This window comes from Ruditapes philippinarum, unplaced genomic scaffold (genome assembly GCF_026571515.1).
Source record: "Ruditapes philippinarum isolate M1 unplaced genomic scaffold, ASM2657151v2 ctg803_1_1_1_1, whole genome shotgun sequence".
NCBI classification, from domain to species: Eukaryota; Metazoa; Mollusca; class Bivalvia; order Venerida; family Veneridae; genus Ruditapes; species Ruditapes philippinarum.
In genome coordinates, this window is record NW_026866327.1 from 166,605 (window position 1) to 166,806 (window position 202).

Below are 202 nucleotides of genomic sequence, written 5' to 3' on the forward strand. Positions count from 1 at the left end.
TGGCCAGCGGTTGCCCATATGTTCGAGTATTCCAGGAGAGTATTAATATTTTAAGATACAAAAAGGATGCGCCTATTCCAGAAGCTTCTCCGGGTTCTTTAGCGTGAATAATGTTTAACGCTCATACAGGGGATCTCTATTCAAAGTCCCTTCAGTAAGACAATTTTATAAATTTTAGTTGACTAACCCACAATGTCGAAAT